The sequence below is a fragment of the Epinephelus fuscoguttatus genome, linkage group LG2 (assembly GCF_011397635.1).
Source record: "Epinephelus fuscoguttatus linkage group LG2, E.fuscoguttatus.final_Chr_v1".
In the NCBI taxonomy this organism is placed as follows: Eukaryota; Metazoa; Chordata; class Actinopteri; order Perciformes; family Serranidae; genus Epinephelus; species Epinephelus fuscoguttatus.
The window spans coordinates 6,266,131-6,293,194 of NC_064753.1; the positions used below are offsets into that span (position 1 = coordinate 6,266,131).

The 27,064-nt window shown below is 41.0% G+C and overlaps 1 protein-coding gene across 3 annotated transcripts in view; it reads left to right on the top strand.

The window, feature by feature from the left end:
• large2 (LARGE xylosyl- and glucuronyltransferase 2) overlaps positions 1-27,064 on the top strand; it is a 133,759-nt gene that overhangs the window by 54,719 nt on the left and 51,976 nt on the right. The window contains exon 1 of one of the 3 annotated variants that reach the window (XM_049596551.1): positions 26,767-27,015. The exons of the other annotated variants lie outside the window; for them this stretch is intronic. The gene's annotated coding sequence lies outside the window, so the exon portion shown is untranslated. Of the gene's footprint in view, positions 1-26,766; positions 27,016-27,064 lie in introns of those variants that run through there. 3 annotated transcript variants of the gene reach the window in all.

The following is a 27,064-nucleotide window of genomic DNA, read 5'->3' on the forward strand; positions in this document are numbered from 1 at the left end:
GTATTGCAACAACGGTAGCTGCTGTGTACCAAAAAGCTATGATAACGTTGATGAAACCATGTCATCCGATACTTCATGGAGTATTTATTCAGGCTCCTACACAGACACATGCGACGCGAGTTGACAAACCCCCTCCTCACCATGCTGGCTGTGTTTACAACGTAGGACTGTTGGGGTGGATGTAAATTGAAACAAACCAATCACGTCTTGTCTTTTGACAACTGACAAGTGGCTCAACCTCACACGCTTCATCCCTCTCCTCGCATCACTGCGCCACTAACAGCTGTTAGGCTGAGTTTTCTTGGCGATGAGGATTCCATCTCCCATGATGCTGCATATGCATGATCCTGCATTACGCTCAAAGAGTGGGACTTTGTTTCAAATTTGCCGGGGTAGTAGCAAAGCGCCTCTTGCTCCTCTCCTTCGGCTCCTCAGTCACGCAGTGCAGGCCTGTCTCTCAATGAAAACACTGAAGTTCAGTCCCCGGTTCCTCCAGTCTTCAAGTTGCAGTATCCTTGAGCATTATACTGAACCCCACAATGCTCCCGATAATGCTGCCATTGGTGTGTGAGTCTGTTAAAAAAAACTGAGTAGCAGGTGGCACCTTGTATAGTAGCCTCGGCCACCAGTGTATGAATGTGTGTGTGAATGGGTGAATATGACTTGTAGTGTAAAAGCGCTTTGAGTGATTGGAAGACTAGAAAGGCGCTATACAAATGCAGGTTCATTTACAATCCATTTATTTCTCAGCTCTACTTCCTACTACAGCTCTAATTTCTAATTATGGGTCATTTTAAATCTGTTTGACCTTGATTTTTTGAAAAAGTGACAGCCCTATTAAACACTGTGGTCAAGCCTGCTACTGCTTGGACCTTGAAGCACTTTATTTTTTGTTATGCTACCAGTATTCGGAGCTGCCAAAAAGGATGAAGAAACACTCATTTTTCAGCAGTAATTAATTACACATTATATGTTAATGTCACAAAGAAGTCCTAATATGATAAAAAAAAACATTTTCATTATAGGTTTGCTAAAAAGTACAAAAGATTTCTGCCCAGAAGTTCCTTGACTATGATCATATACAATCTTTCAGTGCACATTACTGTACAGGAAAAGTCAGCTCAAATAATATTGTAACACTAAAAATGCCCTTATTTTTAAACTCATAAATGAAAAATTATTTCCTTCAGAGGTTTGCTGAAAAATTTACTGTGATCCTGCTCAGTATGACTCTGACTGTGAGCATGCACAATTTGAAGATATTTTACTTTAAAGTTTTTGAGAAAATTTAAAGGGAAAGTCAGCTCGAATTATATCATAACACATTGGTGATTTCCTCATATTCAAACAAGAAAGTGTCCCAGCGATCCATCTTGGATTTGTCTGAGTCTGATCCGGGCACTGCCATGGTGGAGTTGACGATAACTCAAGACAAATACACAAAATGGTGCTTGTAAATAAATAATGGTGTATGCTTTTTTTAAACGTCACGTGCACTGGTGCATGTACACAGAAAAAAAGTATTTCGAGCTCTGGTTATCTCTGGTTTTTGAGATTTTGAAGCGAGCTTTGTTAGCTTTAACATTGTTGGGCTGTGTATAAGAAGTCCAACAGTGATCACTCTAAAACAAGTCAACATTTTCACCTTGTCCTGTTCCCCTTCCATTTTAAATTGAATGTCCAGGAGAACACTGATAAATCAATGTCAAACGTCACTGCTTGAATGCTGGCTGACTGCACTGTATGTATGTTATAAAAACAGTTCATTTGGAACTGTATGTGTCTGCTGTTTGCTGCTGAGCAGGTAATGGACAGTTCATCAGAGCATATTAGACGAGAGCATCTGAGACTTAATCAGACAAGAAAAGTGCCAAAACTAACAGGTAAAAGAGGCTGCAAAGCTCAGCAGAGCTGTTGTGTTTGTCACTGTGGGCTACACTTACACATCACACTAAGTAATTTTATTCATTGATGATATTAAATATATTGATTAGTTGAGCTTTGGATAGTTAAATCAGTCCCTGTGTGTGTGTGTGTGTGTGTGTGTGTGTGTGTGTGTGTGTGTGTGTGTGTGTGTGAGGGTCCAGTGGTTAACTCACAGTGTAACCCTCCTGCACCTGCTGTGTGCACAAATGCGACACCTCTGACTGATTGATGTCCTCTGCTCACGGCTGCGGATGACCTGTAAGACTTGTAATGAGCTTTTACAAGGTGACAGCTAGACACACAAACACACACACACACACACACACACACACACAAAGAGCCACACAAAATTGCTCTCCCCCTCCATAGTTTCTAGACAGAGGTGACCTGACATGACCACAGGGTACGCACCCACAATGCTTCACTCTCCCACTCCTAATCCTCTGACCTCTGACCCCTCCACTGCACCCTGCCTCTGATTGGACAGATAACAAACATGAGAGGCCACGTGATGTGCTGATAGGGATGTCTGGGCTGCTGGGAAGCTGGAGGCTCTGTGTTTAATTAGTTTGTGTTCCCAGGAGAGGGACAGTTTTCTGCCCTGAGGGGGTCTCTGTCAGAGTCTAGAGGTAAATAAAGCCCCAAATTAGGGACTGAACACATGTGCATAAATATTTGTGTGATTTCAGGTAAACAATTTGTATGTTGAGTGCTTCTCAGTTGAATATATTTGAAATAATTAACGTGTTTCCTGCTATTGTCACAAACATAGCTAATGAAAGAAACCTTCAACTGCATCACAAGAGTCAGTGTATGAAGGCTCACTGATAATTATAAAAGTGATGGCAGGTTTGAATCTTGTTCGATTTTTGCAAAGGGATGATCGTGTTTGTCACATTTGGATCAAGGGTTGTGCTTTAAGGAAATTTTCTTTTCAGTTTTTTAATGTTTTCCCTGAGTCCTAGAAATTTGGATGACACTTCACTTACAAACTATATCCCTTGGATGTGGGGACGTGCCAACATCATTAGAACCATTGAATTTTAAAAACATTTTTTCTGATTCATCTTCTGGTGACCTGGAATTTTCCAAGTGCAGATTAATATTTAAAATACAAACTCAGAGTTTTCTGACGCCAAATGTCAGTATGTGAATATTGCAAGAACTTTTATCTGAATCTTTATGACTACTGTGAGGCTGCAGTTAGAACAACTTTTGACATGCTGTGACATTTAACTTCTCTTTGACTGTAGAAGAGATCTTAAAGAATAAATAAAAGCAATATTTCTATTTAACTCTTAAATTTGGGATGAGCATAGGAGGTTGGAATGAAACTGTTTGATTGAGGTTTATTGTCCGTATGTGATGAGAGGAGGTTCATTTTATTGTACTGACAGTTCAAATACACATTTCTCTTTCCTTGTGACGGACAGAAGTAGTATTTCTGATTCTGAATCCAGAACTATTTATTAAGAAAACAGTGATCACAATGCTTAAATTTAGCCAAGCTGCATTGTTGTTTATTTTTTACCTGTTGTACTTCCATAACCATAGTTCAGTCAGGAACACTTTAATAATATAAATAATACATTATACTTACATAGCGCTCTTTATGGAACTCAAAGACGCTTTACAAATTAGGGGCCCCGACACACACAAAAAAACCCCAAAAAAACAGACAACCAAGAGAACAAATAGGGGATGTGGAGAAGAAACTGTCAATGATTGTAAGCAGTGGTGAACAGGTGAGTCTTGAGTGATTTTTTTGAATATGGAGAGAGAGGGGGGGAGTCTCGGATAGGTTTGGGGAGTGAGTTCCAGAGGGTGGAAGCAGAGATGGAGAGGGCCCTGTCCCCCCAGGATTTGTGCTTGGTCTGTGTGGGGTTTGACAGGAGGTTGGCATCGGCAGAGTGGAGTGTGCGGGTGGGAGTGTGATGTTGGCGGAGCTCAGACAGGTAGGGTGGGGCCTGGTTATTGAGGGCTTTAGTCAAACAAAACCTTATTTCCATTTACAGTATTATATCTGCCTTTCCTAGGGCCTACATAGAAAGCCTAAGGTGGAGAGAGCACACCTATCTGCCCTTCCACATGCATATGAGGAATGCCTGGGCAGAGAGAACAAACCTCCCTGCCCTTCCATGTACCTAGATGGAAAGCCTACGGCAGGGAGAGCAGCCGCAAAGAAAACTAACGACTTACCTCTAACACTTATCTGTAGTAAGTTCAAGGAAAAAAGCCAAACATTTGCTGGCCTCAGTTTCTGAAACATGAACAAGGGTTTTCTTTCACTCCATTTTTGTAGTGTCGTAAATGAAATACCTTTACGATGTCTGAGTTGTTTCTCATCATTTTGGAGCTGCTAACAGCTGCTAACAGCTGACGGGCATCTGTTTTATGTTACAGGATCATGATTAGTTGTTTAAAAAAGGGGGGATAGTTTGGGTAATTGTTTAGATAAGTTTAGATAACTGACCTCTCACTAAGCCTCTTTCTGGAAGGCCGCTATTAAAATCCTGCATTGACAGCCATAACTCTTCACAGGAAGCCCGTCACGCTTTCAGAATAATTTCAGAATAATGTGCATATGGAATCTGCAATTCTGACAGCAGATAACCAAGTTTAGGGGGGGGTTGTTGTATTTTTCACTTTTCCAAAGCCAAAAACGCAAGACCAGAGATGTCATGTATGGATTAAACAGTTTGGAAGACCTTACTCACAGCTGAATACATTAAAGATCAACCAAACACCTTTGTTTGTTCCAAGTTAAGATGCTATCTAATATTAGCTAGCTTAGCATGGTGCAATTAAAGATGGTTGAATATCATTATCATTATAAGACACATTTGTTTTAACTTTAAGTTAACTAGTTGTGCACCATTTGAGGCTTTTTGTACTTTGAACAAATGGAAAAGCAGAATAATTTGGTTAAGCTAGCAATGGGCTAAACATAGATAATAAAAGCTGAATGTCAGATAAAGGTTCAGTGCATAAGATTTAGGGAGCTTGAGTTGCACATAGCAATGAGGATTGCAGATCGCAACCAGCTATTACTTCTCCAGTTTTGAATTACATCAGTGTTCATTGTTCAGGAAGTTTTTATTGGAAGTCAAATTATCCACAGAGGTCTCTTCCTCTCCAAAACAAATGGATTTGGTGGTTTAAACTGATGAAAACACTGACTAGAACAGTTTCATGTTAAAGCCCCACTATGACAACCAGCCACTGCTTGTCATACTTGGGCTGCCAACTACAGTCGCCAATGTGAAAACGCGAGTGACCCTATCTAAAGTCAGTCAGTACGTTTACATGCACTGTTAAGTCGAGCTACGGTTACAGCTCGACTAGGCCAATTAATTGGACTAGTGCTCTTGTCCTAGTATACAAGCACGGGAGGGGAATCGATTTATTGACTAAAGTATGTCTGACTCCGCTACAATAGGTGGCTCTCAGCTTGTTATAATTGTACCTTTTACGTCACAGACCAAGCAATTGACAAACAAGTTACAGTTAGCTAGCAGCAGACTGTTACAGTGGTGGACAACTTTACAGCTCTGCACATTTCATCCGTCCAAAAATGCATTGCTCTGGATTTGGGTTTCGCCATGTTGTCACCGGCTTCTTCTTCTGTTACGCATTTAATGCTATTTGACTTCTGGGTCAAAGCCGGGGGATGGAAACTGTGGAGCATGCACAGAACACCTCGGCCAGTTTGGGTCTGATTGACTCTATTCATGCAGGAGTAATTCAACTCCCAGTCACATTATCTGGGTGTGTTAGTCTGACTTTGAGAAATTCGATTTCGTACAATTTGAGTTGGACTAACATGCTTACATGTATCTCAAAAGTCTGGTTTGGTTTGTCCATTCTGGGCTTCTGTAAAATCATGGCAGTAAACATTGTGATCTCAATAAACAAGGACCCACTTCCTATGTAGATATAAACAGCTCATTCTAAGGTAAGGAAAACGCAACAGTTCCTTTTTTCAGGTGATTATACACTAAAGAAAATATACTCATTATATTATATTCCATTTCTGCCAGTATATCCCCCTGAATACTACACACTGGACCTTTAAAATAAAACAATATACACAGCATTGTGGTTCCTGTATCCTTCACGTGAATTGTCAAGCTGTTGAGTGACTGAGGCTGGCAATGGGGCTGGTGAGCTTTTCCCCTTGATTTTTAATTTCCTCTTCATTCACAATTCTCGACTGGGAAAATTATATTGTGAATCTACCTCTCTCTGATATTATTGCACAGTTATTTCAGAAATTATATTATTTACTTTGAAATATCAGTGAAAATGTCATATTGACATGCCAGGTGCCAGGGGGGCAGGAGTTTGTATTTGTTCAAATCCTGACTGCTTGCCCTGATCAACTCCGTTATGAAGCTGTGTCATGTGATGACAGCAATGAAAATAAAAATGTTCCTGTAGCTAATGGAAATGATGCTCCATACTCAAAATAAAATTCAGCTTGTAAGAAAAAAAAAATCCTTGAAGGTTGCCAGCAGCTTCAAACAACACCACGCCCACCGCCCTCTAATAGCGCCTCGCTGTCCTCTTCTTCATAGAGAGTAAATGATGAGGCCCTCCCTTGAAGCCATCTAGTGCATTTGTTGTGACTGCTGGAGAAATGAGGGGAGGAGATTGAAGGAGGTCGTAGTGATGAATGAAGATTGAGAGAGACAACATGTGATTCGTACAGTGAAAGGCTTTTATTAATGGATGTGTACTACTCCTTCTCCTCACTGTATCTATGTGCCGCTCCTTCTCCTCACTGTATCTACTATCACTACACACACACACACACACACACACACACACACACACACACACACACATCCCCCCCAACATCAAAGAGATGAGTCTCTGCTGGTGTATGAGAAGAAACGGAGTCGGGGCTCCACAGAGGAAATGAACTCACAACTATACTTAATCATGTACCTCCACCTACCCCCCATCCCCCACAGTCTCCCCCGTCTATGTGTCTACGTCTCTCTCTCTCTGTCTTGCCCTCTGGTATCTGACATTTGAGCCGAGGAATGGCCACAATCTCAAAATCAAATCTTGATGTCGTTTCAGCATTCCTGAAACGAATGCCTCTTAGCACTTTGTGATTCACTGGGACAGGGCAGAATTTCTGTAGATCAGCAGCCAAAGGGAGAGTGAGGATGAAATTCAATTTCACAACTTTCCTGGATCTGTGCGCTGTTGCATAATTGGTGTTAAAATTGGTTAAAATAGAACGAACACAATGTAAAATCTATCTTGGAGGGATGGACGTGGTATCAGATACAGTGCAATCTTGTGCTCATGTGAGATCTTCTGTTTATCACCTAAGAAAGGTGTAATAAAAATCCATAATAATGCAAAGATTATGTGACAAACTTGGAGTACCCGTGCTCTTTCTTACTTCTGAGATAAAACTAATTGAATATTAATTGAACTAATTGAAAATTAATTGCATATTTAAAACAATAATTGAGAGATTCAATTGATTATGACAATGATCCTTATTTTATATTGTGTGTTTGTGTAAAGTAAAAAAATAAAAAGCCAACAAGCCAACTCTAGAAAAAAACTTCAGATATTAAAATAAAAATGAAAATGGGGAGATTTTCACCATATTAAAGATTAATTACAAACAGTCCAACTGATTTTTAAATCCTGAGATTATACATCATGTTCTACCAGGATGTATGTAAGAACTGGACATCACCTGTCAACTGAATCAAAGTAAGTGCCCTGATAAAGCTTTGATTTTTGACATCAGTTTTCCTGAGCTGACCTTGGATCGGTCAGCGGTTGATGCCTGACTGCGGGAAGGAGCCTCTGTCACAGCAGCATTAATGTCTCCTGGACAGAAATAGCAGCATGTGACTTACCACACTGGTGGAAGCTCGATGAGGTCTCACAGCAGCAAAGTGCAAGAAGCTCTGAAATGCAGATTGTGGACGTAAATGCTGGTGATGAAGTCCAGTCTGCTCGCATGTCAATATGTTCTCTTCTGTCAGTCCCCAAAACAGTGTTTTTCTGACTTCACTTCAGAAATCAAATTTTGTGTTTCAGCTGTGATATTTCCTGGTATTCATCTCTTATTATGAATTTATTTCAATATACTTTATGTAGAGTGCAGTGCCTCAAATTAAAGAATCAAAGAAATAATGAAGAAATTAGTTTTTTAAAAAGCAGATATTACAAGAAAGCAAACAAAACAATATACATTAAGTAATGGACAGTACCAGCTAGTTCATAAACAAAAGAATCTATAATTTGAGTATTAACAAGAGATTTTATTTTTGATAATGACTTATATTGTTGGGTTTAAGGTTAGGGATGAACTTTAATACTAAGATTATTTTATGAGTTTTTCAGAGTTTTGAAGCCCTGACTGCAAAATTTTACATCTGAGATTGAAGGTTTTACAGCTCAGTAATACCAAGCCATTCAGAAAAAGTCGGGACACTGTATGAAAGTTTAATAAAAACAGAATGCAATTATTTGCAAATTCCTTTCCCACTATATTTAGTTTTATTTTAAGTCAAATCACTGTTGCTATGTTTATTCCCAGTTTCCACTCTACTTTTTACAACTCTAAAACAGAGGCCTTTGAAAACGCTGCTGAACCCATTTTAGTTTCAATCAATCAATCAATCAATCAATCAATCAATCAATCAATTTTATTTATACAGCCCAATATCACAAATCACAATTTGCCTCACAGGGCTTTACAGCATACGACATCCCTCTGTCCTTAGGACCCTTGCAGCGGATAAGGAAAAACTCCCCAAAAAAACCCTTTAACGGGGAAAAAACACGGTAGAAACCTCAGGAAGAGCAACTGAGGAGGGATCCCTCTTCCAGGACGGACAGACGTGCAATAGATGTCGCACAGAACAGATCAGCATAACAAATTAACAGTAATCCACAGTTTGAAAGCTCTGAAGTTGCATTTTAGTCTGGACAAGTGGAAACACATACAAGACTTTTGGAAACAAAGGTACAGACACCTACATTCATCATAAAAGCCCATTTATGTTCCCTTTACGTACGAAAATGTATACGTCCGTTTCAAACGATGTTACTGTCACTGCCCGCATACTTCCATGCGCCCTTTACTTTGGCATGGATGTTAACCAATATATCCACCAGGGGGCAGCCCAGAGTCAAAAGTTTATGACAACAACAAACTCCTAAACTCAACTCAACAAACATGGCGACTGTGGAGGAGATATTGATAATGTTCCTCTTGCATAAAAGACAAAAACAGAGGCAGCGTTGTAGGACGCGGTGGTCGTTGAGGCCGTTAAATACATCGTGACTGGAGGACGGAGAATTCTTTTCTCTAGTACTGCCGATGAGAGAAATTGTTATTTCTTCTTTGTGTCTCACTAGAGCTACGTATCGGATAGTGACAGCAACACTGCCCCCACGGTTCCCGGTGGTACTGCTCCGTTTGGCCCGTATCCATAAGCTTTATGGAAACGTGCAGAAATACGGACGAAATGAACGCGGAGCACGGACAGAAGGCTCCGTCCGTATCCGGATCCATATTTAACATTGAGCATAAATGGGCCTTAATGGGGTCTTATCACTCACAGCTTGTCAAGTCTTTTGTGGTTTTATCCTTGTGTGTGGGTTGTACCTTCTACTGTGATGGCTTTTTCTCGTGCTGGATAATGCTGCCGGTATTGCTCTGATAAGTTGCCATATTTGCTTTGCAATGACTCCCAATCTGTTTTCCGCTGTCTTGACTGCCATATATTTATGTATTATTTTCCACCTCATTGTCTGTCCAACAGAACACACATCTGATCTTACTTTTTGCCATCTCTGTAGTATTTTCTGCAACTTAGCAACCAACCACACACTTGACAGTCTGTTCCTGTTTACACCCGGCCTGCCCATGCTCATTGTATGTGAATTGTCGTGATAAGTGTTTCAGGCATAGATGTGGTCCTAGACAATATTGCAAATCCATCCATCCATCTTCTAACTGCTTCATCCTCTTGAGGGTCGCGGGGGGGCTGGAGCCTATCCCAGCTGACACTGGGCGAGAGGCAGGGTACACCCTGGACAGGTCACCAGACTATCACAGGGCTCAATATTGCAAATAAATAAACTAAATGTAAACAAAAATGTAGTATTTGTAAACAGGGAAACACAGCAGGACAACGACGAAACTTAAGGCAGCAGAAGTTGAGTAGGGCAGGTGGGAGGGGTGGTGGATGCGTCCTTTCATCCAGCAGACCAGTGTTCACTTCCCGTAAGATTGAAAAACCACACCCTGTTCTTTTTTCTGAAACCCAACCACATGCATATGTTGGCAAAACGTAACCATTGTCTGTGCTTTGTTGAAGGAAAAAAACGTCAATCGCGGTGTTGTACAGACATAGTGTGTTTACTTTGAAAGAGACTGTATGCAAACTGTACATTTCCTGTGAAAACAGAATTGTAAAACAGACAATGCATGTAATAGGCAGGAGTTGACATGGCGTCCCAAAACAACAACCAATGCACCCCACATTATATCTTGATATGGAAAATCCATGACCAAACTTTGATATGTGATGAGGTCGTGAGAGGAGTGAGAATATGTTGGTAAAACACTAAGTAAAGTATGCAAGGTTGAAGTGACCATAAATGGTAGAGTGACAGGTGATGAGCTCAGAGTTCAACAGTCTTATGGCCTTATGGCAGCTCCATCCTGGTGGTGTGCTAAGCACTTTTCACCACCCTCTGTAGAGCCTTACAGAGTGGTTTTCTGATCTGAACCAGTTTTGTTGTTTGCCACCTGACAAGAGGGCAACAAAGAAGATATTCAAACATTTCCGTTTGTTTTGCGAAAAAACAACCTCTGTGTGAACACAAGTTGTTTCACACCAAAACAATGTTTTCAGAACTAGCAGTGCAGATGTAGTCTACTATGTGTAGTGAGCTGGGGATAGGATGGATAAAATCAGTCCTGACTCTCATATGGCATGTGAACAGTGTGGTGTTATGTGTATCTGTGATTCGTGTAGCTCTCACATCATATGGCTTCAGCTTGCTGAGCTGGACATGGTCCTGCTGGTAGAGTCATTGGTGTGTGTGTGTGTGTGTGTGTGTGTGTGTGTGTGTGTGTGTGTGTGTGTGTGTGTGTGTGTGTGTGTGTGTCCCCTATGCAGAGCGTGTCAGCGCTGCTGTCTGGTCCTGTTAGTGCTGACGACTGACAGCCGTGACAGCACAGAGAGCAGCTTATTAAGACAAGGGACAGGAAGAGGCTGCAGAGAGGGTTAACAGGGCAGTAGCAGCTTGTGTGTGTTTGGTTGTGTGTTTTGCATGCATCATCATAGCTGGACTCTTGACACTGTGTTTCTATAGGTCTGGAGGAATCTGTATCTCCTGCGAGAAACCTTCATACTTACAGCTTAAAAAAAATGCCTGATTTCTTTTTCCCTCCCGAGTGACACAAATGTGATCTGTAAAAATAGATTTTGTAACATTTATGATTTGATCCAGCAAGGTTAAATTTAATCCACATAGTGAAAAAGACCCAGTTCTGATTTTCTGTTCACATGTACAAATGTCCAGGACTGACAAAATTAAATATAATCCCATTTAAAATACTAAAAAATGAAAGTGAATGTGAAATAAACTTCTATGATCGTTTAATTTCACATCCATTTTAATTTAAAACACTAACACCTGGGGCAGCATTGACAAGATGGCAAAGTTGCGTGTTTAATTCTGTAGATATGACTTCTTTTTAAACCGTAAACACATTAGGACAGTATAAGGTTACATCTCTTTTTTTCCACACAATTTGTGTATTAGAGTCATTACAGTTAGTAACGGAGTTACTAAAAATGTCGTTGAAAGAGAGTCAACAAGAAAACCTTGATAAAGTTTTGGACTTTTGGGATCCAAAATAAAAATGAATACGCAGCGTTGGACTTTTGGGATCCAAAAGTCCAACGCTGCGTATTCAAAGACATCATTGTCCATATGTGAGCAGAAAAGGGCCGAGTGTGTGGGCAAACAGCGGCAGACAGAGTGTCCCTGCAGCATCAGATGGACCATGTTGTCTGAGGTGGAGTCAGGGAAAAAGCGGCTGGTAGTTTTGTTGCCCTCAGGCTCTCATTCTGCCTCTGCTGAGTTTCAGCTGCAGCTCAACCACATGACTGAGCAGCTGTCACCTCCAGTTCCCTTAGCTCCATGTTATGTCAGGTTTCCCAAGCTGCTCTCCACCAAAAACTGGGAGGACAGTTTGATCTCGATCTTGAGAACAGTCGGTCCATCCCGATCACAAAGTACTTTATTTCTCTCTCACACTATAGTGTTATCTAGTTGTGCATATGGTGGCCATTTTAGACTCACCCTGTCAACTTCCATTCTGCGTTGTCAGAGTCAACTTTCATTGGTCTAAGCTGTACTTTTGCTTCAGCTTAATGCTAATGCTAACAGCTTGCTAATGTATTTGCATGTGTTACAGTTCAGGCTGTTGTAATGCACTGTTGGTGTTTATACCTACAAAAAGTAACGCACCAGAATTCATATATACCCTTTGTAATCATGAGCTGGTAATTTGTATGTAACCCACGTAATCAGGAAAGGCTGTAATCATGTGACCAACGCGTTGGTGGGAGTAAAGAAGGAAGTAGTATAAAGAGCAGAAGTCAGCGTAAGGAGGATGGTTGGGGTGGTGGATGGGTCAAACAAACAGAGGACCAGTGTCGGTGTCCCATGTGAAACCAGCTAAGCTTTGACTAATTTTAAGATTCGTAGCCATGTCACGTTAAATATGTAGCTTTAAAAAAGTATGTTATGTGACATCACCCAACCATGTTTTGTTTCCCAAAACCTAACCTTTGTATCTTTACTCTCCTAAACTTAACCTATATAATTTAACATTAAGTATGCAACTTAACGTTAATCAGGTGATCACACCCAACTATTATTCCTTTCCTCAACCTAACCTAACCAGTATGGGCACTAATTTATTAGATATTATGCAAAGCATTGCATGAGGATATATCTTACAACTAAAGATAACAAAGGACATCTGAGGTCGGTGGTGAAGTCAGGACAGTATGGAAATGTAGCGACCAGGTGCCAAACATTAAGCAGAAGGCATCAAAGAGGAAGCTACCAAAATGGCAGACACAGTGCAGAAAAACAATGCAAATATAGCAAAACAAAACGCAAAGCAGACAAAGCTTGTTGAAAATGAGAGGATGGCTCACATTTTCACTTTAACTGGCGATACTGTTTCCAAACAGTAACCGGCAATTCCTGTGTAGTATATCTTTGAAGTGACTGAGAAATTTGTTTTCAGAAGGACATGTTGCTGTTGAGGCTTTCACATATCATTTAATGCTGGGGCCTCAGCGCACTAGGCACGGGGAAAGCTGCAGCCCATGAGGCAAGTTAGTGAGAAAATTAACTTTGGATTTCTTTTCCATTTTGATTTTCTCAGATTTCAGATGTCATTTAATTTTCTAAGTCTGCAAAAATGAAGCATACAAATAAAAGCTGACAAAAGCTGCACCTAAGGACACAACTTCTCAACACAAAGCTTGAAACATCAGCACTGTGACTCACTTTTCCACCAACAGGGAACCTGTTCTGTTTTGCTTCCTGCACCTTATTTTGAACTGTTCAGAGCATTTGGACCAAAAATAAATAAGTTCAGAACCAGAAAAGTTGGTTCTCAGAGCTGGAACCAAAATATAGCACGTTTTCCTTGGCCTAAAGTGCAAACAGTGATGACCTCAGTGGGCTCTGGTGTTCAGTTTAACGAGCACTGTGCCCCAGTAACTGCTGATGGCTTTGATGTGATGACACATCATATGTTTTTGACTCGTCCTGAAAGCAGGCAGAGGACAGTGACAATGAATATAAACATGTTACATTTTTAATGAGGCTCTGCAGTGGTACAGAACTACGAGACGGCACGGCCAACTTCCTGTGTGTTGAAGCAACTTTGACAGAACTTCTAAAAATTCTATAGAGTTTATGTTTTCTCTCTGGAGGGAGGAGAAGAGTTGTTATAAAAAAATGTTTTGTGCAAGAAAGCAAGTTTTTAAAGACAAGGATCTCAGCAACTGACCAAGCAACTGTTGAGTCATCTGCATCGATCGTCAACCCTACATACTCCCATAGTTATATTATGGTATGTTTGCTCTGTAGGACATTATAAACCCGTTTCTTTGCTTAGAAACAGCAGGTGAATATACATCAGCTGATCACTTATAATAGATTCTCACTAGAACCTCTGACCCATTCTGCTGTCCTGAAGCGGACTTTGTGTATATGAATATGCAGTGTGTGGGCAGCCAGAGCACAGAGAAACAGACAGAAGAGCTCTTGTGTGTGTGAGTGTGTGAGTGTGTGAGTGTGTGTGTGTGTGAGAGAGAGAGAGAGAGAGAGAGAGAGAGAGAGAGAGAGAGAGAGAATCTGTAAACTGCGAGTCTATTGTCATATTATTTATACAGTGGTGTGGGTGGGCAGCAGAGAGCCAGAGGGCAGCACATGTTTACACTGAAAGAGATGGAGAGAGATCCTCTCTGCAGTGATATCAGCGGCGGTTCTAGGCCAGTTTCAATGGGGGGGCCAAGCTAGGGCCAGTCCTTTTGATACAGGGGCACATACAAGTACGATCAAATCAAGTCTGAACAATAAGATATATATATGTGTAAGGGGGTCCGGGGGCATGCTCCCCCGGGAGAAAATTTTGTATTTGATTTAAAGGCATCAATCTGGTGAATTCTGAGAGCAAAGTTATGATGGCAGAATATGCCTAGATTTCAACATCTTTGTGCTTTTTATGTGTGAAAAATGTTCCATTTTTACTGATAAAAACACTAGTTGTACTATGTTATGGTGAAGGGTTACACTTAAAATACGGTATAAAGTATTAGTGGTTAAACATTTCAGTAATCAAAAGAAAAATGACTGACGTACTGATCTGCCTCTGGAGGGCTATTTTAATATTTAAAATCATGTGCAGACAAAATATTCTTTTAAAATTCTCACACTCACAAGTACAGTTCCAGATACGCAAACAATACAAAATATGCAAAACGAAAGGAAAACAAAAGGTGAGATTCAAATAAATTACACACAAACAGGCACAAATTACTGCTTTCCTCCCTCCCTCTCGATTTGCAAGTACAGCACCCTGAATCAGAGCATTTCAAAAGCCCTCAGGTAGTTGAATGCCTCTGGGACAGGCCCATTTATAGCAACCCACTGGATCCGTGGCGTGCGCGATCCGGCCGAGGCGCGGGTGCTGGAGCTAATAGCAGCCATTCAAGAAGCTGCTCCACCAGCCGCGGCCTAGAAGCGGCTCGGCGCTCCGCTCTGCTAAAATTACGCACTGGGTCTATTTCTGACGGCGCATCAATTTGCACAGACCAAATGAGTCAAACAGGAAGTCAGGCGCAGAAAAGAGTATCCAGTCGATTTTCAAAATAAAAGACCCATGAAAACTCCGGATCGTATTTCACATCACTGCATAAACATGATGTGACAGGCATGAGTCAAATGAAAAGGAAACAGTTTTCAGAGCTTACCTCAGTGGTGCTGTATGTTGCCGTGCAGGCTCAGAGTTGTCTTAAATACAGCCACACAATTCTCTACTGATGTGTTCTGGGTGTTTTCAAGAATGCTCACGAAGTGGATGTCAATATTCCTCAATATTCCGCTTAGAAATGCGGTCTGCTCTATCAACTCAGGCTCACATTAGCGCTAGGAGAGCGACGTCTGTGGTGAGGCCGGGGAGGGGGAGGGGGAGGGAGGGGGGAGCCGAAGAATTCCCAGTAGGAGCTCCAGCCGGTGCGCTACAGAGTGACGTTCATTTACCCGAGGCATTTTATATCTGGCCAATTTTTGGAGTCTGTGGCAGGGCAAATTAGTCAATGTATGGGAAACACTAAACACTAGAAAACTCAGGCCCTTTTCCTTCTTGTGTGGTGTATTCTGCATGATTCACTGGGTGCGCCTCTTTAAGTGGTCCGACCGGCAACCTGTTGAGACAATTTAGTTCCGCGTTCCCCCTCCGACTCCTCGGCGGGGGGGCCACAGGGGGGGCCGGACTCGGAGTTAGGGGGGCACTGGCCCCTGCTGGCCCCCGCCTAAAACCGCCATTGAGTGATATCAAACATTGATCCCCTGCTTTCTGAATTTAAAGTAGGTGAGCAGTTGCCTTCAAAGGAAAATTATGTCTGATTTTGCAAAAAAAAACTGTTGGTTTTATTTTTTACCATCATTCTTAGTTATGATGGTGCTGGTGATGATCAATTTGAGTTTACACTTTGACAGTGGGGGCATTTTTTCAGGTCGTCACTTTTTCAAAGGTCTGTTTGAGGGTTATGATTTCTTATGTCTCTAGTGATCGCTGTGGTCAGAGACATTATGTTTCTGGGTTGTCGGGGCCTTGACAGACTTTTTTCAAATTTGACATAAACATCCACTTGGGTGCAAGGATGAACTGATTAGATTTTGGTGGTCAACGGTCAAGGTCATTGTGACCATGTGTCCATTTTATTCTTGTGAATGTGATATCTCAGTAAGACCTTGAGGATATTGCCTCAAATTTGACACCAGTGTCCACTTGAATGCAAGAATGAACTGATTTGAATTTGGTGGTTAAAGTCAAAGGAAGAAAAGAAAGAGTGAACATGTTTTTAGTCAAAACTGAAGGTCAACTTAACTGTGGCATCATGTTCTGCAACAGCACTTTTCTGGACATTATTTAACTTGGTAACTCAGGAACAGAAGGGGAGAAATTTGGTCAGATACTAAAATGGTGACACTAATTTTGGGTGTTCACCTTAAATTGTGCTGATTGTATAGATCTTCTGTGCTACCAGGTTAAAAATGTGTTCAGCATCCATTTTTTAGAATATGTTGCTTCTTTGCAGCAACATCCATATTTGAAGCATTGTTAACTGTCAGGGAGGCATGTAGCCTAATTCTGGACATAAATTGATGTAAACTGTAGGCCTGTAGTCCCCTAGTCGACTAGTCGATAATTTGGTCGCTATGCTCTTGTCCAGCCAAATTCTCATTGGTCGAATAATCGCTGTGTTACTTTCATAAGGAGAAACATCATCAACAGCTTTCCAGGATTAATAAATTATTTCCTGTGGCGGCGGGGGGGACAGGCTAAGTTACCTGTGAAAATGGGCGTGTTTTTCAAAACACCCCCGTTGTTGATGGAAAGTTGAACTCACCCACCCTCACGCTCAGCGCTGTGGTGACGCAGACCCCCTGTCTGTTTCTGTAAGCTGGATCCATTTCCCTCAGTGGAAAGGAAGCTTGTATTTACTTCACAGATAAGAAACAATAAATTGTGAAGACAGTAAAGCCTCCACTAAAATATCATTTTAAGTCATGTGAGTGATTTATCCTTTGGGGATTTATACTTCGGGATTTATCCTGGCTTCATATGAGACAAGGGAAAGATCGCTAGTTGCTAGGCTAATGTATACAATGTAAAATGCCATAGGCTGGCGCTAATAACGTTAGCATGTTGTATTTGCTTGGAAAACGTGTTTAGTATAAGACAGTTGTTTTGTCAGTGAATGTTGTGAGTTGTAATGGAGCCAAACTGTGTACCGTTACCTTTGATAAGTGATGCTGTTGTCCCTGGTTTTATATGAGAAGAGGAAAAGATCGCTAGATGCTAGGCTAATTTATACAATGTAAAATGCCATAGGCTTGTGCTAATAACGTTAGCATGTTGTATTGGTGGGGTACATGTGTCCAGATAAAGACAAGTGTTTGTCTGTGAATGCTGCAATTTATATTGAAGCCAATTTGCGTACTTGTGTTTGAAATGGTCTCTATTAAGTCATGTTTAATGTGTGTTTTGAATCAACTATAAAATAAAGTTTGATTTGAACTAAACTTCACAGCACTTAACACAGTCCTCCACCACCGACTAGTGTTTTGGAGGTGTGACTACACAGACACACCACAGCAGAGGTAAAAATAACTTTGGTTGCCTACAGCCCTAGTAAACTGCCAGTTGACTGGTTAGCGGAGGCATACAAACGCGAGGCAGTAATTGTAGTTTTTGGTGAAGTTTGCATAAGATTTAGTTTAAAGGTAGGGTAAGGTTTGGGTTACAATAGAAAATAAGTAGTTAAGGGTGGAGGATATCATTAAAGTAGAGAGATAATGGGGCATATTTTCAGGCCGTCTCCTCTGGAAATTAACAGTGTTCACATGATTATACACATAAGCTGCAAAGGTCTTCATGAGCGTGTGGGCCGACCATGTGTAGCTTAAATTGTACATGCCAACTGCACCTGTGAGGACATGTCAGCCCACGCAGTACTAAAGTAGTATAAATACAACCGCCCATGCATGCTATCTCTGTTTCTGAGAATATTCTTCCCTTAAATCAGAACAGTGTCCTCACAAGGGTAGCCTAGTTGTAGGCTCAACAATGTTCCAGCATTCATAACACATATTAACATGATGGAATACTATGAATGTGGTTTCCAACTGGCAGCTGACTTTAACACACAGTTTGAAATTTTCATTTTCCGAACAAAACCGATCACGGCAATAATCTGGAGGTTTTTCACTTTCTCTATCACTAAAAAATGTGTGGCTTGTGCATCAAAGGAAGCTCAGCTTAAATAAGAGAAAACCTTTTTTTAATCTTTTCTTTTGTAATTGACTTTTTGATTTAAACTTGGTCCGCAAGCTCAGTGTCTGCCTCCCTGATGTCTCCATGCTGAAACCGAAGCTGGACAGTTCATTTTTAGCTGAAGGCAGTGTGGTATGAAGCAGATAATATTGAGAGTCGGCACAGTTCAGACTTCCGTGGATGTCATCAGGAGGAGGATGAGGGAGGTGCAGCAGGTGCTCAGGAGAAACTCAGCTCTCACCCCTGCCCTCCACCATCCACTGACTCCCCTCACACCCATTACCACCACCTCCTCCTCCATCAGACTCTCTCTATGTTTGCCAAGGAAACTCGAGCCTCCGTCTCTTCACCTCTCTCCCCTTCCTCTTGTTTATGTGCTACCAGCCTGCAGTAACACCTCCCTGTGGGCCAGTAAACCTGACCTCTGACCCCATAACAAGAAGGGAAGTGTTGATGTTAAGTTGTCAAGTTGTCCAGAGAACAGTCACCTGACAGCACAACTCACAGCCAGAGGACAGCAGGCAATAAAAAATGATGTTTTTCCAGGAGTGAATTGCTGCAAGCATTATTGACCTGCCGACCTCTGTTTGTTAAAACCTGGTTTTATCTCAGAGGAGAAATAAGGGTTCTCACTACAGTCCCCCCTTGATATAAAAAGTTAAAGATTCAAGAGACATTACTTTGTTAACTACAGAAGCTCTGTCCGAGCCTCATGGGAGCTGCAGCTGTTTAAGACTCATGGGATATATTGTTGTTGGTTGTGACAAAGTTATGAGAAACGAACAGGAGTAAATGCTGCATTTGTTAGGGACTAATTTCAGCAGCGGATTAATCTACATTTGGTGATCTAATGAGTATTTGTGGCAGCAGGATAGTGTATATTAACTTGTAAGATTAACTACAATGTTGATGGTAATGAAGGAATGTCACCTGGTATCACAGTGTGGCTCATTGATGTGTTTTTAATAGTTGTTCAACAACAATGGAGCCCTGTGGCACAGAGGAAGAATATACATCAGGCTTTTATAGACACAATACTTCTTATGATTGTCATTCACTGTTGGTTTGGGTCTTTTCATGAGATTATCACCAGACTTATGCTTTAAAAAATATGAAGTGCTCGGGTCTTAACTGTCCAGTAAAGTAGTAGATAAGTATCTTAGGAAATGGAAATAAAAGTCCATCATGTTTCAGCTCTTTAGAGAAAGACGACCAAAGAAACAGTATCTGACTGAGTCTGATGGAACAGAGCTGATCTTATAAAGGAGATTTGGCTCTCTTTAGCTATAGAATGACACTGTTTTTCTTAACAAGTATTGCAATACTAGATATGTTTGTCAATGAACTTTTTTTCCCCATGACTAAGACAGGACTGAGGTAGCACCAATGACAGTTAATGCCAATTGTGACTATATCAACATTCAATATTGCTGATGAAAGAAAAACTAAATTGTAAAAAAATAAATAAACTAAAATTACTTTATTTTCTTCAACAAAAAAGGTTACAATATATCACAGACTTGCTAATTATTGAATATTCCACTAAGATTCCTATTTACATGCAGCTGTGCATGCTCAGATTAACATGCCCTAACATGTCATTTATCACGTCAAAGTAAAGAACAGTGGAATGACTGGAGCCACTTGACATTTTGCTCCTTTTTTTATCAAAATAGGATATTTTCTAAGTTACCTACCACTGGCAGACTTGTTGGACCGTGTGAACACAGCCTCTCTCTTTAATGCCTTCATCCACCCTCTTGAAAAGGTCGGTGTCACAATATTTGCTCATAGCCAAAATCCTGTCAATATCCGAGTCTTTCATAATGTTTAAAAGTCGGTGTGATTCTTATTCCGACCAATGTACAATGTATCCATGACAATACACAGAGCCGAACTGTAAATGGACAACAGGCCTTGTGTTGCAAATGGTAAGAACCCTAGTTGAGACGCATATTCCTAACATGGTGTACCATGTCAAAATAAGGCTGTTACAACCTGAGTAATACCGGCATATCCCATGTCTTAATCGGAAAAAGCTAAATTTGGAAAAAGGCCTAATTCGGAAAATCCAAACAGAATATGCTGTTCAGGTGATCCGCATCAAATTCCACGTATTGTGAGGTTCGGAATAACAGTGGAATATTAGTGTGCATGTAAACATATCCAGTAACAACAGGGCTTGTCATGTACTTTGGGCAATCGAAAACTTGGTTTTAAAACCTTTATTGTCTGTACAGCTCTCATAGCTTTATAATAGTTTCACTGACAGTACTGGGCTCCAGAACAGTTGTTGAATCATTGGTTAAAAATAAATATGCAGATCAGAACATATTCCTTGTCTGGATGTATTTCATTTAAATTGATCCCGTCAGACCTCTAGACCAGACACTTTCTGGAAGGCTGCATTCTTAATCATTCATAGTGTGTTTTTCATCAAGTAATGATAAGATGAAATGTTATGTGAAATAAGAGAATTAAGAAAATTAGAGGGGAAAAAATCTATTAATAACCCTGTATATATGGGAAATGATGACTGTTGTTGTATGACATGGCCCAAGTTAACGCCTAAACTGGTGTTTAGTGTTGGACCTTCCAGTGTAAAATTTTGCCAAATTGCTGACATTTTGCTAATGGCAAAGGTCAAACCACTTACCGGAAATCAGTTGCTCTAAAACAATAGTTTTCCAATGGCTGCACAACATAAACCTTCTGTACGCTGCTGTTTTAGAGCAGTAAAGAAGAATGGATGAAAACTCCCATTTTATCCTGGTGTGAAACTATTTTAAAGTTTATTCCAAAAAATCTGTGGTTTTACATTTGTGCATAGACTCATTTTGGGCAGTATTGGAGGCATATCTGATATAGTTTCAGACTAGATTGACTGAAATGTTCAGTATAATCTGATGACTATAAAAGACTAACAGTTTTGATTCACTATCTGATATGTCGATATGTAAAAACTCATTTGACCGATAACTGATACTGATATTGATATGTCCACTTTTTTCCGCACCTAGTTTTTAGTGATCATCAAGTCTCTTCTGTAGTGGAACTGACATCATATTATGCATGCATAGTACTCTTATCATGATGGCCCACCAGTAGATGGAGATATAAAATGCAATACTTTTCAATGCATTTACTATTTATTGATTATGCAAATGAAAAAAGGCATATTGGCAAATTCATTTTAAAGCTGATTTTGGCCGATACCAGTGACATACTGATATTATCCGCATGTTGACCGATTACGATATATCATTTTAAAGCCAATACCAATGTTGTGCCGACATCATCATGCATCCCTAACTAAAACTATATGGAAATTGTTTTAAAAGATAAAAATAAATTGCCCTGTCTTTTAGTCAACCAAAACTTGATTAAAAAAAACAGTTTCAGTTTGGGTAAATATGATTAAAAACTAGCAAGGGTATTTGACCCAAGACTAAGAGTGAGGCTGGGAAGAAAAAAACAAAAAAAAAAAGCCCACAAAATGGCCTACCTGGAATAAGCTGAAAAAAGTTTAGGATCCAGGTAGAAGTTGCCTCGGGCTCTTCACACAGTTTACATTACAGAAGGTGATTACAGACGTCCCTGGCATTGCTCGTGTGGTGTAGAGTTTCCCCCTAGGCAACGACTTCAGTTGGAGTGCGAGTTGTTTCCGGAGAGGAGATAAGAGCTGCAGTCAGTTCCCAGCCTCCCCGCTGATCCACTCCACTGATCTCTGTTCTTAATGAAGCATCTATCAGCGGAGCTTCGTTAGCTCAGGCATGCAGCGTGCTCTGACCGGCCCGGCACAGCCAAGCACAATGTAGGTCCGTGTACTCCATAATTACAGACTGCTCACTCCTTCATGTTGCATTTGTTATTAGGGAACTTACCTTAATACTCCCAGGCACAGGATGAGCCAGGATGAATTCTATTCGAACTAAATCATGTTTGGAAATTACAAAAGTACGAGCAAATATTTGCAAACTGCAGGTACTCCAGCTGTTTGTTAAATGGCATCTATACCAGGCCTGGAAGTGTGCAGGTCACAGCCAGAGGAATTCACCATCAAAGACCAGTTTCCTGTACAGGTTATATATTAAACCAGGACCTTAATCTAGAGTAGTTAATCTGTTCAAAACCTGGATTAGTAACTGTTTTACAGTGTTGTCCTGGATTTAGTAAATGATATGAAATTCTGTGTGAATGTTTAACCACCAATGTACTTAAAAATCTTTGTGTTTTGGTGGCAACAATCTGAGCTCTAGCATTAAAATGATCTCCATTGTGTTTTCTGTATAATTATGAAGAAACTGATTTTGTGAAACCTTTTGCTGCTCTTCAGAACATCCCTGGCTTGTTTGATACTCCTAAGGCTTGATCCATGTTTGTCCAGGAAACTGGACAAAATAGCATTTATCTAAGGTGAAACCAGCCACCTAAGAGGTTTGATTCATGTGTCCACTCAGTTCAGCAGTAACCCTAAAGATAAAGATAAATCAGCTACTCCTCTAAAACAGGTTGGAAGCCCCTTTTACATGGCCTGTTCAAGGCGGGAATGTTACGCCATTATTCCAACTTGCCATTCTGTATAAAAGGTATGATCATGAATGGGTGACAGAGTTATTTCACCTTTAAGCCACTTGCAGAGGTAATCGACGAATCGACATCTGTATATAAAGTGCAAGCTGGCAGGAAGGGATGGGTGTGACTGTTTGAAGTGTAACATGTGTGACCCACCCCTGTGAGATTAGCTAAGAAAATGAGCAACCGAAAATGTCCATGAATTGGAGAGACATATATATATATGTGTGTGTGTGTGTGTGTGTGTGTATATATATATATATATATATATATATATATATATATATATATATATATTGGAGAGCCGAGAGCCACTATATAACAGGGATGGTAATATAGTGTTATTGCCTTGTTGTACCATAGTTGTTGAGATAGCACTGTTCGATGTGTATGTTAAACAGTGTGCCACGCTAGACGCTGATGCTGTTGTGTTTCAAATCCCACCTCTTTGCTTCCTGAACACCTGCATGTGATACAAAATCACACACTGGGGCAGCATGTTGCCTGTGTTGTTTGGGTGTGTGTAAAAAAGCAAAATCAGCGTAATGAAGGGTCTCTTTGTGGCAGTATTGCAGGATCTCGGTGTAAAGGGTCTGAGATTTCAATTTCAGTTAATCTGGTTTGCTAGGTGGGTGGCATGGTGGTTTGGAGGGTTCCTGGTTTGAACCCAGGGTGGGGGCTTGGAACCCTGGGATGGGGGAGCCCTTCTGTGTGGAGCTTTCATGTTTTCGAAGTGTCAGCGTGGGTTGTCTCCGGGTATTCCGGCTTCTTCCCACAGTCCAAAGACATGCAGGTTAATTGATGACTGGAAATTGGCTGTAGGTGTGGATGTGAGCGTTAATGGTTGTCTGTCTCTATGTGTCAGCCCTGTGATAGTCTGGTGACCTGTCCAGGGTGTACCCTGCCTCTCGCCCGATGTCAGCTGGGATAGGCTCCAGCTTTCCCCACACCTAACAGAGTGGTTAGGAAAAATAAATGAATGCTTCGATAGGTCACTCATGGACTAAGAAAAAAAGCCTTTCCATATTTAGGGTCATACTGTCATCTGCTGTAGTTTGAACAATAAGGGTTATTAAACATGAATGTTAGCTCATGTTACATAATTTTACTTAGACATTAGCCAGGCCTGAATTGTTGCTCAGATCTTTTCTTTATATTTTCAGTCATTGAAGTATGTCTGATGTTGTGTTCACTGGACAAACAATTGAAGCATTGTAGGCAGGATTAAGGATGGGGCATTGTCCTGGCCCAGAGCCAAATCAATAAGCTACTGACTATCAACAGAACAATGGTGGCAAGTGTTGATGAGATGTCTGTAACTGTACAGGTTGTTGTCAGCTGACTCACAGAAATAACAACTCATAATAAACATATTTCTGGTGTATGGATATGCCATCACCTGGTTTGGGTAAAACAATAACAACAACAACATCAACAAATGTGCTAATGTGATCACAATGTCAGGATAAATTAATGAGGTGAAATCAAATGGCAACAGTCTGATGATCAGGCTCCACAGTGTTCAGCAAAAGATACATCTGACTTCGAAGGTCCAGTGTGTAGGATTTAGAGGGATATATTGGCAGAAACTGAATATAACAAGTGTATTGTCCTTAGTGTATCATCACCTGAAAGTAAGAGCTTTTGTGTTTCTTTAGCTTAGAATGAACCGTTTCTATCTACATAGGGAGCAGTTTCTTGTCTGTTGAGATCGCCATGTTCCCCGCCATGTTTTCACAGTAGCCCAGAGCAGACATACCAAACACTGGCTTTAGATAGGGACTTTAGATTTTTCATGTCAGCCACTGTAGCTAGTAGTGTTGGGAAAACACTGATTTGTAACATGAAAATGTTTTACTCAGTGTTTCTACTGGTTTAAATCCCAAAGTCTGTTTGTTTTGGAGAGGAAGATACCTCTGCAGATAATTCAGCTCCTGGTAAAAACCTCCTGAATGTCTGGATCTTAAGTTGTAAGAGAAAAAAGGTGACCACATATTACCATGCTCCGGGCGAGCCACCTGTCTGTGACGTGAACAGCTTAGGAGAGACACTTTTTTGTGATGTAAAACTGTTTTATTTAGTTTTTCCAGTTTAAATCACACGGGGTCTCATTTGTTAACATTGCGTACGCACAAAACAAGGCCTGAAAGAAGCGTACAACACTTCCCACAGAAGTTGTGATATAAAATCTTATGAATATTCTGGAGATGGGAAATTGGGGACGCAGATGATGAGGTGGAAACCTGATTGTAGAAATTGTTAAATATTTTTTGGTGCACACCATTTTTGGCTTTTGTCCATACATACATATTTAGTACAGATCCTATGCATTGTTTTATAAATGAGACCTGTGGTCTATTTGTTTTGGAGAGGGGGTGACCTCTGCGAATAATTGGGCTCCAGGTAAAAACCTCCTGAACAATGAACACTGAAGGAATTCTTCCCAGGAAAAGTTTTAGGTGGTTGCAATCTGCAGTTCTCACTGCTGGATGCCACTATATCCCCCTAAGGTCCCGTTTATACGACAACGATTTCAACTGAAACCGGTAAACTTTAGTTGCGTTTTGGCCGATCGTTTACACGACAGCTGCGTTTTGGGTGCCTGAAAACACAGCGTTTTGAAAACGGGTTCCAGAGGTTAAGTTTTTGGAAACGGCAGCGTCTCCGTTGTCATGTAAACTTGCAATATGCAATTCCTCTGAAAATGGAGACTTTTCGCACATGCGCATTACAGTTCCAGTCACTAGGCATGCCGACCGTCACAACAACAATACCAAGCTCTGTTTGTGCTGCTCACCTGTTGATTTGAAGTTAAGTGTAGATCTGTTACTGTAGCAACTCCATCTCGTCGTCCATGCAGACAAAGTTATCTGTGCATGCTTTCGCCATTGTGTCTTCTTCGTTTTGGTTTGTAATCACCGCGTTGTAGAGGAAGGCGCTTCAGCGCAGGTGCATGGCGTCATGCCGTGGTGTTGCTTTGCAAATTTACACTGCCACCCATTGGCCTGGTGTGCATACTACAGCGTTTCCAGTAGATTTTGCGGCTCCGTGTGAACGGGGATTGTTTCAATAACGTCGTCATATAAACGCAGAAGTTTTTTAAAACACAAAGGACAGACTTTTCCGTTTTTAGAGGAACCGTTGTCGACAGACACATTGAACCTTTAAGTCTAGAGCTACACTTAGCCCCTCTGGTTGTTGACCAGTTGCAGGTGATTGGTTCATTTGTTTAAAGTGAACAATGCTGTGCAAAATGCTTATCAGAGGTTACACTCATTCTCAAGCACATACTGAGGCAACCAAATCCTGAGGCGTCTTTTTTTGTCTTAAATACTTTTGCATTCCACTCTTTTAAAAAAAAAAGACAAAGCTCCTCTCTATTATTCCTGACAGTATGTTAGGCGACACCACTCTTTTCTCTCTTTTATTTCTCCTCTTTCCACCTTTCTCCTCCCATCTGTCTGACGGAGCTGAACTTGCTTCAGAGAAAGCCCGGAGAGGAGAGGAAGGAGAGGGGGCTGAAATCAGAGCTGCTCCCTCGGAGGTGGAGGCGATTTATGGCGTGTTTGTGCACGGGGAGGAGAAGGAGGAGGGTAGAAGAGAAGCAGTGGGAGGAGAGCTGGCAGAGGGAAGGAAAGGAGGGCATGAAGCAGCGACAGAGGTTGAAGAATTGGGACAAAAGTCTGCTGAGAGAAAGAAAAGAGCTCTGGAGTTTATTGTGCTGAGCTGGAGAGCTCTGAAAGAGGAGGATTAGGAGGAAGGAGGGGAGAAGGAGGAAGAGAAATCAGCACGCTCTGTGCAGCTGAACTTGGACTTGTAACCACATGTTTAGATCACACTGAGCGCAGGGAGGAAATATCCAGGTAGGACAACAGGGCAAAGGTTACTGGTTAACTTTTTCCATGTGTGCGT